A 12,061-nucleotide genomic window follows, 5' to 3' on the forward strand; every position below is an offset into this window, starting at 1 on the left:
ACCCCAGACTCAGGCGGTGCTTCTGAGAATTGAAATGTTTCTTTTTAAAATAGTGAGGCCACATTATAACATATTATAAAAAACACTTGTTCAATGAATTTACTCATTAGTTTTGGGATCTAGAGCCTACCAACCCAAACACAGTCATACAAGACCACCCTGTCAGTTAATAAGTCAGAAACCTTGGCTGTTCTGGTTTGTCCCACCCCTTGTCTGAGTCTCTCCAATCACAGCGCTGGACCAATTTTAAAGTGAGAGCTCAAAGGTGAGGTTAAACAGAGCAAAACACACAACAAATGCTAAGAGGACTGAATAATAACTGAGAAAATGAGAATGGAGAAGAAAGAGAACTGAGCAAAAACAGCAAAAAAAAACAAAAAACAGAGCTTCTGCTCCACGATCCTCACTGCTGAGCACTCGGGGTAGGGGTGAACTGCGAGCGGCTCATTATCATTTAAAGGGATAGGTGCTGAAACCGAACGTTTTCGAACAGGGCTGTTTAGACAGAAACAGTGCTGCTGAAGGGTTTGATCCTTGTGGTATTTTCACCAAAGTTCACTCTCAGAGAAATGGTAATGTATAGGTATTACATTATTATTATCTTTATTAACTTTTAACTATTATTAACTGGTTTTAAAGTCATTACATTCTCTTTTTTTAAGGAGTGACGAATACTTAAGCCTTTATTTATTATAGAGCGGGGTAAAATGCCATTATAAAATATAAGTCCTGGAGAACAAACGGGGCACATGAAATCAACACAACTTTCAAATTAACAATAAATATAGAGCCCTGTGAAGGACTGGCGCCCCCTCCAGGGTGTATTCCCGCCTTGCGCCCAGTGATTCCAGGTAGGCTCTGGAACCACCGCGACCCTGAACTGGATAAGGGTTACAGATAATGAATGAATGAATGAATGAATAGTTATAGAATATGGTACAATAATGGTCCCTAACTAAAAGAACCAAACACAAAAGGTACCACCACAGTGACAGTTTTTTCTGAGAGGGGTATGTCACATATATTTCAATAGAAAAATAGTACCCTATAACAATATGTCCCCTATGTCCTTATCACCAAGAGCCAAGGACAATGTAACTGTCCTTTCACTCTCTGGGTTTGTAGCATGTCTCCCTCTTCCCCACTGCTCAGCCCAACATCAGCCAGCACAGCATCTCTAATCATACACAACAGACCTAACAGGAGAGTTAGTGTTCTCCTCCAAGCACGCTGAGCTTCAATTACCTTTAGAAAATCAAAAATAAAAAATGCTGTTATGTCCCTCATCAAAATATCACAACTTACTCCAAACGCAGGGACACAGCACCCACTTCACAGACCTTTACACCCAGCGTAGAGGGCTTTGAAAGGACTAAACTATGTCAAAGCTGAGTGCGATTATCCAGAGCAACTGTCAGAAGTGATGGAATAAATCCAGCAGGTCCAGCAACGGAAAACCAATAGAGTTACACTGTAAGAGCAACTCCATGTCTACAGCAATTTAAAGCCACTCACAAACTCTTCCTCACTGCAGCTCGTCTTCCAAGGAAAGGGCTTCTGTTCCCGAAGAATTCCCAACTCTTCCTCCAGATGTTTTCAGCCATCATGGGGGTGAAAAAATAAAAGGCTCAAAGTGCAGCTCAGACAAAGTCTGCCGTGATGAAAGCCAAGCAAAGACCAATCATTCACCCAGAACACCACGTCATGCCAGCTCTGCTGCTTCTGTCCACACTTCAGTGGCGTCACAGGACAGTTAGTTTTGTACAAACTGCAGAAGAAGAAGTAGTTTCCCAACGTGTTACCACAGCATGCCCGAGGTCCGTCGCGTGAATAACTGGCAGCGACTGGAAACGTTAGTTGAACAGCAGCTGTGTCTGTAAGCTGTGTAAACAAGGAACTTTCACTTTGAAACAGGAGACACAGCCACCTCACATGACACACAAACACTCCTTCCTTAGCTCTACCCCTGCCTCCAAATGCCCTTGTATCATGTACTTTACCGGACAGCACTGGATATTATTGGATTCTGAAGGTAATTCACACAGTAATACAATACAATACGGTGCACTCTTTGCTTACACAGCCACATGCACAGCTTGTATAATCTCCATAGAAAAGCACTGTCAAGTGTGTGTTAGAGGGGTATAAATCTCCCAGGGCTATGGAGCAGGAAACCTGTTCTTTGGAGTAATGGCGCACCATCCAATACAGACCAGATCAAAGGTCTGTACCTGGCCTCACTGATGTTTACAAATCCGAATGCAATCAAACCCTCACTGAATGGTTTCAACATCTAATATAAGGTCCTCCTTGGAAACTGGAAGCTGTTACTGCAGCAGCTCCTTATTAATGCCCTTGATTGCCACATGGGATTAAGCATTCCGAATCTGAAAAAGGCTTTGTGGCAGGAATACATTTTGCACAAGGCTCCTGATGTGTTTTGTACTGTGGGAGGTAACAGGAGGGCCTGGAGGATACCCACACAGACACAGGGCGAACGCACCACACTCCTCACAGACAATGGCCTGAGGCAAGGATCGAACCCAGGTCCCCACAGTAAACCACAGTAAAATTCCTGTTTGCAAAACTCACATAAATAACAGAAGACTTGGGACAGTCTCCCAGTGGCACCAGCACCGCGCCGCATGTTACATGGGTTTGTTTTGTGTCAGGGGAAACATGGCGCAGTCACAGCACTCCAGTGTTGGGCCCAATCCCATCTCCTGGTCCTGATTTCACTCTGCAAGTACACTTGAAACCAGTGGAGGCTAAATCCGGACAGGGAGGTGAGATTGGGAACAACATCAGCGTAAGCGAAGACTGAGGAGTAAGCTAATAGCTAATGGCTAATGGCTAATGGCTAAGCTAATGTTGCTGATTCAACACATATGTGGCTATAGAAATGTGCTGGTTTATTCATTTAATTAAATTGTGAAGAAGTTCTGAGATTCCTTCGACTTCAAACACAGCTTGGTAACATTCTGCCGCCAACATTAACATTAAGGTCCACCTTAAAAAGCTTAATGTTACATTCAAACACATTAACCCTTTGTGCTCTTGAAGCTGAATGAAATAAACAAGCCTCTTAAAAAGGGACCTCAGTTTTGTTTCTGCAGCAAATATTTTCACAAAAACAATAAAATATAGGTTTATCCAGTTATGATACTGATCACCTGTTAAACAAATGCTAATACAATGATTACTGCCTTAATCTCACATAATTGTACCATTTCAAAGAAGACAAACAGACTGCAGGGTTTAGCATTTAAGCCTAGTATTGTTTACTTTATTTATACTATTTAGTGCTGTTAATCACTCTTAAGATTAAAGGTGCTACACAAGGTTCTTTCAGCGATGCTATAGAAGAACCACTTTTGGTTCCGTAAAGAACCATGATTGTTAACACGTTTAAATTGGTAAAGAACTTTAAGACGTGATGGAGGTTTAAACCTTTAAAAGGTTCTTCACACTCTCACAGTCTTAAATAAACCTGGTTCTTTATGGAACCAAAAGTGGTTCTTCTAAGGCATTGCTCCAATAAATCTTTATAGCACCTTTATTTTTAGGAGTTATTTTGTGTTTAATGTAAAAGTTGCTGAAATGTTTTTAATTTCTCTAGAAGTACTTTCTGAACTGTTCATTCATTCATTCATTATCTTTAACCCTTATCCAGTTCAGGGTCGCGGTGGGTCCAAAGCCTACCTGGAATCATTGGGCGCAAGGCAGGAATACACCCTGCAGGGGGCGCCAGTCCATCATAGGGCAACACACTCACTCACATTCACACACACACTCACACCTACGGACACTTTTGAGTCGCCAATCCACCTACCAGCGTGTGTTTTTGGAGCGTGGGAGGTAACCGGAGCACCCGGAGGAAACCCATGCGGACACAGGGAGAACACACCACACTCCTCACAGACAGTCACCCGGAGGAAACCCATGCGGACACAGGGAGAACACACCACACTCCTCACAGACAGTCACCCGGAGGAAACCCACGCAGACACAGAGAGAACACACCACACTCCTCACAGACAGTCACCCGGAGGAAACCCATGCGGACACAGGGAGAACTCACCACACTCCTCACAGACAGTCACCCGGAGGAAACCCACACAGACACAGGGAGAACACACCACACTCCTCACAGACAGTCACCCGGAGGAAACCCACGCAGACACAGAGAGAACACACCACACTCCTCACAGACAGTCACCCGGAGGAAACCCACGCAGACACAGCGAGAACACACCACACTCCTCACAGACAGTCACCCGGAGGAAAACCATGCAGACATAGGGAGAACACACCACACTCCTCAAGGACAGTCACCCGGAGGAAACCCATGCAGACACAGAGAGAACACACCACTCTCATCAGACTCTAGGCCAAATGCCTATATAGTTCACTCTTGTATAAAAGCAAACACAAATGTACGTGCATCTTATTTTGTACACCGTTACCCACCACGGTTGTTGTGGCCCTGGTGTGCGTGTCTGTGTGTGTGTTGATGTGGGCTACTTGCAACAAGCAGAATTTCACACTTCTTGCATAATGGCTGATGGGCCGAACCTCCTCCACCATCTGTCACGGCAAACTGTGACGCACTACTCGCGCTCTCTCTCTCGCTCTCCTGCTGCTCGAAATGCCAGCTCTCAGTATAGGCCATGTCCGGCCGAAATAATGGAAACAGATACAATCTCCACAGCAAAACATTGACCAGTAGATTGGTGCCCTCTGAAGCAGCTGCACATGAGCATTACTCACAGGGCCCATTATCAAGTATGGGCCCCAGCACCAGTACCCCATCTCCCTTTTATCCCTAACCCCCTATTAATACCTTTGAGAACAGATGAAATGTTGGATGATCTCGTGTCTACAAACCTTTGGCCACATAGTGTCTCTAGCAAGCGATCTGACTCCCTGGAGCTTCAGGACTTGTCTGTGGTCTTTAAAATGTGTTTAGAGCAAGTGTTTGGATCAAGGCCAAGGTCCCATGAGAATATTTCAGGGGACAGTAAGTGTGGGCAATACGGCCCTGTTAATCGTGATATTTCAGGGTATATTTGCGACGATATTCTTTGGCGATATGACAAAACGCTGAAAAATATTTCAATAATTTTAAGAAAATATTATTGTAAAATAAATATAAATATGTTTTATTTCTGTATAAATGTAACAGTTCAGTAGAAACAAACAAAAACATCTGTAAACATCTGCTTATTTTATAAAAAGCAGCAACTTACAAAGATTCTGATCAAATAATTTATGTTTAAAAAAAATCTACCATAAAATTAAAGCACAGAAACGTAGTCCATGCTTCTAAAGTATATATGTGAATAATTATACAAAGAACACCCATAAAACAACACAGTAAATAACAACAATAAATGCTTTGCTGAGTCAGTGTGGTATTTCTGCTTGGATTGAGCTCCTCACTGTATTTTTGACTTTCCTCTTACTCAACTGGTGGTGTTTCCCGTGTTGTTGTTACAAGACTCTTGCGTATCTTAGATATTACTGTGGTTTGTCGTACGTCCGATATTTCTGTAATCAAACAACCTCCGCTGGAACAAACACTTTCCACACATTAAACCAAACGTGTAACTGTGCCTAAATGGCTCACGTAATGAAGGTACTCAATATTATCCATAACTGCATGACATCATTACATACACAAGGGTGTTATTTCCATGAAGTAATAATGGTGGATATGATATGATATGATATGACATGGCACAGCATTAATTGACAGTCTTCTTATTTTTAAGAGTGTGGACTATTCCTCCTTCACTACTGCACCTCCTCAACCAACTCCTCCACCTCTTTCAGGAGCAGGCTCAGCCCCTCATGAGCCCAGAGCTGGATTTCTACAAAGCTGCTCTGGAATGGTACACAGAAATAAAGCAGACTAGACTTGACTGTGGTTGGAGGTTTCTAAGTATGTTATATAGGTCAATACCACAGCACTGGTAATGCTTAGTGGTTTTTGTATCAGATAAACACAGCACAACACAGTGCTTAACATCCCTTAAAAACACATTCCTCAAGACCCCTAGTCCAGATATTCCAGATATTTTATTATAATCACTGTATCAAGTTATGGGAAGGAGCTACAGCATCTGAACTCCAAAACATGCCCATCCTAGAAGAGAAGCCATTATTTCTTTTGAAGTGGGGGGATGGGTGATGTCACGAGACAAACTCCCAATAAATGCCCTTCGTTTCTTTCATTACTTGTGCAAACTGGTCATAGAGTGTCTGTCCGATTGGGAATAAAAATAGAAGCCGGTCAGAGGAGACTGTACTCCAGAAATATATTCGGCCAAAGGTTATGGCAGAGTCTCAAGACAGAAAAAGGCCACCCGTAGAGCACACAGCAGTCAGTTCACATCTCTACGTTACATGAAGATGGGTCAGAAAAATTCCACAGTACAGTGTCAACAGGGATTTCAGTCAGGCTTTACCTGGGAGAGCATCCGTCTCTTGATCTATGGATCCTACTGTGTTTTCAAAAGACAAGGAATGGTAAAGATAAATGACAATATCTGAGCACAGAAGCTCACTGTCTCTTTGCATCAGTGTTTAATAACAAGAAATGAAAAGGCAATTATTCACTGTTAGCCCTATTAGCATTTTCATAATAGAATCTAATGAAAGCTGTTAGCTTGTTAGACTCCAGTGCATTTCTTAGCTCTTGTGATCAAATCTGTAACCATTATTAATCTGCAGATCATATAAAAGCTTCAGTAATCAGTAACGGGATCTGTTATGATCCACTGGCCACTGTTGAATCGCAAATCTCTCCCTACACCCTACATAGGGTACAGAGAAAGTTATGAGGTAAGGTTCCTGCACTTATGTAGTGTGTGGTGTGTTGGATTGTAAAAAGAATCTGTATATATTTAGCTATAAGCTTGTCATGTCCCTCTTTAGCTAGTGCACTGCCTGAGTGTAGTAATCGCAGTCTTATAATCTGCAAAGTGCACTGCGCAGTGGGTGTGGCACTATTTGGAACACAGCTTGAGCTCCTCTCTACTGACGCACACGTGTGACATGTATGTGTCAGAGTTCCTCACCTATATTTCTTAATTTTAACATCTAATTGACAACTAAAGGGTTTCGAAAGGAACAATCAAACTATTTAAACCTCAGATTTTGTTTGTTTATGAGTAATCAGCAAGTCCTCAAAATGGCGGCTACTACTCACAAGGATACGAGGCGTAATGATCGACCGAACAACTGCATGGCTGTTACTGCAGCAAGAGGAGTACAAACTCCCTGATAATGCCCTGAATTTTTAAAATAAATTTTTACAAAAAGAGCTACAAGTTAGAATTAATTAATAACATAATGCTTGTAGCTACAAGCTGTGCAATCAGTCCAGTCCTGTGTGTTTGTACAATGACCTTATGCAGGATTTGGGGCTATGAGGACGCAGCTGGTCTCATGCTGACTGGATAGAAAAGCTAGAACCATCTCTGTAGCAGAGTGTGTGTGTGTGTGTGGGTGAGAGAGAGAGAGAGTGCTAGTACAACAAAAGTGGAAGTAAAATGGTCTAAACAAGAACACAATTATTCACAGACAATTTCTCTGAAAGCAAAGGGCAAAGTTAATAGTGGAAGATTCTGCCCATCTGCTGAGAAGGTTGACAGGTAAGGGTAAAATGTGTGTGTGTGTTTGTCTGTGTGTGTGTGTGTGTGTGTGTGTGTGTGTGTGTGTGTGTGTGTCAGTCAGAAAAAGAGACACCGCAATACTTGGACCGTAGTGTATTTTCCCCACAGGCAGCCTTCACCATCTCACCATGGCGAGGTTGGTGAAAGAACGTTCCAGAAAGAGCAGCTGTTTGAGCGCACGTGGGGCAGAAAGGACAACGCCTCGTAAAACATCCCTGCCCCACACAGACAGATCTGTAGATCTGAGAAACCACATATCATAACTCTCTGCACATGTCTAAGTTAAACTTCCTTCAGCTGTAATGTTTTAATGCAAGGCTGAGGGCGCATTTCCAAATCCCACTGCTCCTTCAAAAGGAGTAGATCATGGGTGACTGCTGTAACTGCAAGACATGCAACTACAATAGGAACCATTTAAACTGATCATTTAATATATATATACATATAAATCTCTCATGGCATACTTTGAGATTGTTTCCAGAGTCACCAGCTATGCCAGAAAGTTCATAAACCCCAGGTTTGATGCTTTCTCCATTTAAAAACAAAGAAATTCCTTGATCACAGAAGAGACATCACTAAAATATATAGGAATCGTGAAGGATAACATTATCCTTGGAGTAAATAGCAGAAGCAAAGCTGGAGAAAAGCCACTCCGTTTGACCAAACTGCAAATTCTTTAAGGTTGTCACCTTGAGTCTGTTAAAGCTTAACTCGCCCCGTCGTATTCCTGCTCAGAATGCTATAAATCCAACGGCAAGGCAAAGAATGATTAACATGATTGGAATGTTAGGGAACCATATGTTAGCAGTGGTTCCTAAAGGGGGAGGAGGGTTGTGTTTCATCTCCCCACTGAGACTGGCTAGCGGCTGCTTGCTTGTTTCCTGAGAGGCTGGCAAGAGGATATGGAGGTATGTCCAGCTGCCAGTGATTTACGGTGGGGGTCAGACCCTAGTGACCAGGTCCATCCAGCTGAGCGCTTGACCTACTTTCCCCCTCAAAAGCTTCACCCGGTCATTCCCAACAAACCCATCTTTGACCATCGCCCTGAAATTCCCTCTACCTTCTACTCGATTTTCCTTCATAGGCCCCTAAACTACCTCCAGATCTTTCCTCGATCCTGCTTTGACTTTCACAGCAAACGTTGATCAATCGATCCAATATTTTCCACCAAAATTCCTTCAACCATCTTCTCCATTTGCTCCTTACATCCCCACCCCCCAAGCCTTTCTCAATCTTCTCCTCAACTTCAATTTTCTCAAATCTCTCTCAACAATCTCCATAAAACTTCACCTATACACCCCACACACACCTCTTTCTTCCCTCAACATTTCCTCCTCAATTCCTGCAAACCTCCCTCATCCTTCCCTCCAGAATTTCCGTTATCTACTCTCCCCGAAGTTCCTAAAACATTCCCTTCCGAGCTTCCTCCAAATTCCCTCCCAAAAGAACTTCCTCTGAGTCTTCCTGTTGGGCTCCAAACAAACAGTGCTTGAGGTTAATGTATTCCCTTCCAGCGCTCCTGGTCTGGTGAGTAAGCAGGGATAGATGGCAGGGGAGTGGGGGCAGGAAAAGGTCCACTGGAGTTCTGGGAATCCAACCTGCTAACGAGGAGCAGGCCCGAGCCGAGTATGTGGTGTGTGTGTGTGTATGTGTTGATGGGCGTCTCCAGTGCCCAACACATTGCGCCATCACCCTACTGAATCACGGTATCTTCAACTGGTTCACCACATGTTCCTGAAGAACACAGCAACACAGATGTTCTCCCCCATCACCACAGGCCATGTTCAGATGGTAGATTGACTGCTGAGGACGAAATAAGGACAAAATGCTTGGCTACAAAAGGATACCAGTGTTGTAAACATGCCCCCACAGCTCTGACAGAGGTGACTCAGTAGTGTCTGGAGTGAGATTTCCCGCTTTAAATACAGGAAAAACCCTTCTCCTGGTGATGAGTCTGAAAGGTAAACAATTCTGAAGGACTACAAGCGCAGACGGTACTCATTTTCTTCACTGGCTGGTTTTGAATTATGATTCTCCGGCTTGAAATGCTAGTTGCACCTTTGTAAATATGTAAATATACGCATTTGCGACAGTATATTACCATCCTTTCATAAAGCAAAACAGTGGTAACAGTGAAAAACACTTTCCTATTGGATCCACCCAGGTACATTGCCGTCTGCTGGCATTCTTCGACTGATTTAAACTGATTAAGAAAAATGGTACCACTTTGAATAAGACTACACATATATAGGTTTATAATGTGTGGTCATAAAGTACTATAGTTATAAAATACACATAAAAGTCAATAATAATCATTTATAACACATAGATAGAAAAGTAATCAGCGACCTGTTGTTTGCCAAATAATGAACCCACATCCATCTACCTCAGGTCTTGCCGAATACTGACCTTACTTTGTCTTCTCCATCTGTCAACTTTAACCCTGTCAGCGTCAGCTCATAGTTATTAGTGAGTTTAACCATTAAACCACCAATAGAACATTTTTATAGAAATCATAAGGTGATAATGTGGTGTGTAACTTAAAATGTGAAATGACTAAATTCACATTCTCGTGTCTTATTCTTTGCCTTGACATTTTCAGTAAGTTCTCTGACACTTAGGACCAGACAAAAAAGAAAAAAGGCATCACAGTTGTTCTTCCTAACTCTGTATTTAATGTGTTAACAACCAAAGTAATAACCATGTAATAAACAGATTTTTAAATATATGAACCTTTATAAGTATAGCCTTATATCAAAGTGGTACCAGAAAAAAAATGTTGCTCCTTTGACCGGTGTCTCTGAAGTGAGCTCTCAAAAATTAACACAGCCAGGCAGCTTTGGTGTATTTATCAGCTTATACATAATTGGTGAACTCTTAGTAACCTCTGAAACATATTCAAGTCAAACCCTATACAGCAGGGGTTTTCAACTTTTTAGTCATCCTCCCCCTTCAGTGGAGAATGTTCGCTATTTTTTATTTTCTACGACAAAAAGAGCCATAAATTAAACAGTGCTCATCCCCTGCCACTGTGCACAGAGCCTCTGCGAAAAAGTTTAGCTTTGCAAGCCTGGGTTTGGATGTCCCTACAGTGGACAAAAGCTGGGAATTGGCTGGCGATGAATTTGTACTCTGTGCCCCAATGAGTGTCTACTGAGAATGCACCAGAAGGCCCAGTGATGGGCAGAAAGACATTTTCTCTCCAGCTAAAGGAACCCTATCTGTGGGAAAGACTGCTTGCCACCACTGGAAGCGTGAAAACTGGTGAGACTTAAGGTGGGTGGAGGCTGCAGGATATTTCAGGAAACCCACTAGTCCTGTAGTCATTTTAATGCAGTCTGCATGCATGGGTTTCCTCACTGAGAAGATGTGTAAAATATTCCCCCTAAAAATTCATCCAATCCCATTAGGGCTGGTCTTAATGGTCACAACTGTGGCATACCATGCTTTAAAGCCACATAAATAACTAATTTAATGCTAGTTTTGAGCCAGGTTGCTCCTTTAAGGCACAGAATGAATCTTCCATGGTTGGTGTCCTAATCCAGCCATAAATGCTAATAGTACACTGCTGCGTTCTGAGATGAGCCAAGACCAGCTTGGGACAGACAGCCTGGTCTAATGTAGTTGGCAAGAAGCTGGAGGAACTGGCAAAGCACACGACGATGGGCAGGGAGCATGCCAGACATTATGCAATCAGCTGCGGCCCTGTCAAAAACCAAAAGGTATCATTTCTAATAAGCGTAGCTCAGAGTAGCAAGTCTCCGTGGTCAGCTACGAAGGTGCTGGACTTCTGTGTGGCAATGTAAAAGTTATGGTGGTTATGCGAGAACATGTGTAATGTTCATGTGAACCTGAGGAAGCAGAAGAGATCCCCTTATGCAAGCTGTTTCCTGATCTGCTCTGGCACTGTTGAAATGTGACACTGTTGAGTCCAATATATCACAGCAGACTAAAAAAAAGAAAGAAAAAAACAGCTTCTGTCTGGAGGACATCCACAGTAATGTCTTCTGGTGAAGCTGCCTGGACGATCCACTGATCACCGCAAATATTACTTACAGTAGGCTTGGAAACTACAGGACAACTCCAAATGAGTTGGAAAAACGTGAACAAACTTGGCACGTGTTAAGAAAAAATTCATAGACCCGACTATATCTTCAGTTCTACTTCACGTCGAGCACTTAAAACGATGATGAATAGCTGGGGCGTATACATTATTTAATGAGCCAAGCACAGACCTCTCAAAACAACAGCCAGTTTTGGAGAGTGGTCACTTAGATGCCTTCATGAATAAACCACACACTCTCTTCTAAAAGATCTCTCTCATTGCGTGAAGCCTGGCTAGAGCCAGCCATAAATAACCCTCCAGAACTTCTTTTAGGAAC

At 42.7% G+C, this 12,061-nt stretch overlaps 1 protein-coding gene across 4 annotated transcripts in view; it reads right to left on the reverse strand.

Annotated features, from left to right (window-relative positions):
• The window catches only part of iqsec1a (IQ motif and Sec7 domain ArfGEF 1a), a 107,421-nt gene that overhangs the window by 30,641 nt on the left and 64,719 nt on the right, over positions 1-12,061 (reverse strand). The gene's annotated exons all lie outside the window — the stretch shown is intronic.

The sequence above is a fragment of the Hoplias malabaricus genome, chromosome 5 (genome assembly GCF_029633855.1).
Source record: "Hoplias malabaricus isolate fHopMal1 chromosome 5, fHopMal1.hap1, whole genome shotgun sequence".
Classification (NCBI taxonomy): domain Eukaryota; kingdom Metazoa; phylum Chordata; class Actinopteri; order Characiformes; family Erythrinidae; genus Hoplias; species Hoplias malabaricus.